The sequence below is a fragment of the Emys orbicularis genome, chromosome 13 (assembly GCF_028017835.1).
Source record: "Emys orbicularis isolate rEmyOrb1 chromosome 13, rEmyOrb1.hap1, whole genome shotgun sequence".
Classification (NCBI taxonomy): Eukaryota; Metazoa; Chordata; order Testudines; family Emydidae; genus Emys; species Emys orbicularis.
The window spans coordinates 15,840,851-15,842,690 of NC_088695.1; positions in this window are offsets into that span (position 1 = coordinate 15,840,851).

Sequence of the window (1,840 nt, forward strand, 5' to 3'; positions counted from 1 at the left end):
ATCATTATTCACGCATATTTTATTTTACATTTGTATTGCTGTATAAAATGACATTTTCAGAAGCAATAGCACAGTTTTAACAGGTATTTCACAGTAATTATTCATGTTTTATTTTCTTAATACACGTGTGTGGGGGGGTGTATTTGTTATTGAAAAGACTTGAATCATAAAGCTAAGATGGAGAGTTCATGCGCACCAAGCATTGTTTTCTTTCACACTCTGTTATTAATATTAAATAAGCCACAAATGGCTTGAAAGTTATTAATGTTTTTTATCTATAACATGTTAGGCTGCAAAAGTTCCAACATCTGCAACAATTTAATTCATAATTAAAACTAGTGCAATAGCTATTTTTATACATCTCACTTTGCGTATTTTGAAAGGGTGAGTTTATGGAAATATGTATTGTTTCAACTCCATTGCACAACAGTGCAGCTATGGTTAAAAGCTTTGTAACAGTTCTATTTTATACATCTCAACCATAAGGATCGTACCTTTCAGACATAGATACTTGCTCCAGGCTGCATTTTGGAGATTAAAGAACCTGAACCCAAATGATATTTTTGGTACAGGTTTATTTTAAAGGCTTTATCTGTTTTTAGAGTTTTATAAATGCAAAAAGAAAAGCGAAATGAGTTCATTTCTGTACTCTTCTGTAAAAGGCAAGTTTATTTTTTAAAAAATACGGAGCCCAATTCTCATTTACACCGAGTCCTTTTTATGCAACTCAATCGGCATGGTGCTGATCTTCCTTCTTGCTCCCAGTTGGTAACTAATATTAGAAAGCAATGAAAGTATATGAAATATGTTGCTCTTGTGATGCTGACAGACCAACTCAAATCATAGTAAAAATTCACTTGCGTATACATATAAAAAAAAAGAGTTATGGGTATCAATATGTATTCAGGCCAATTCACTTGTGCAGATAGAGATCAAAACAGAGATACTAAGTGTATTTTTTTTCCTTGTCTAAATCCTGCTGTTTATTATTACATTACCTTTCCATTATCTATGCCCCAGTAACTAGATAAGCCTAAATTAAAGTGTGTGTTAGTGTTAAGATGAAAAGATGTTTGATGTGGAAACTTCATGAAAACTAATGAAGGATTGTTGTTTGCTGTTATCCTACATGTACATTGCATATACCCCTGTCATTACATTTACATCGTGTATTTACTTGCAGCTAAATAACCCATGAAATGCAGATGAAGCCTTGGGGGATGCAAATGAAGACGAGGCTAGCCTCAAAGCAAGTGGTTGTTGGTTGGTGTAATGATCAGAGGTCAAAGATTCATTCCTCACTGACTCAGAAGAAGAAACCCACGACTCTCTATGTAAAGGAGCTATAAATATGGATTAAAAAAAAGTATCCAGCATCTCTTAACCATTTTGGATTCCAGTAAGGGGAAATACTGAGCGAGTGGATAGAGATCCCCTGAGTTATTCTGGGTAACCTTGAAAGACTTTTGGAACCCTAGCAGATTACTACATCTCCGCTATCATTTTGGACTCACAAATTTTGTCTCACCTGTTAATGTACTTTACCTGCTTTAACCTCTCAATAACTCAAATTCTTTTTCTTAGCTAATAAGCCCTTAGTTAGTTTACTAGAGAAATTGGCTGCCAGTGTTGTCGTTGGTGGGAGATAGGAAGTATCCATTGACCTGGGGTAAGTGACTGACCCTTTGGTTTGGGAGTAACATAATATGATGTGATATTTGGTATAGTGACGACTATCACCAAGTGCAGTTTGTCTGGGTGGCAAGACAGGCTGGTGAGCCTCAGGGGACTCTCTGTGACTCCATGGTAAGACTGGGAGACTGATCCAGGCGTTCACGCT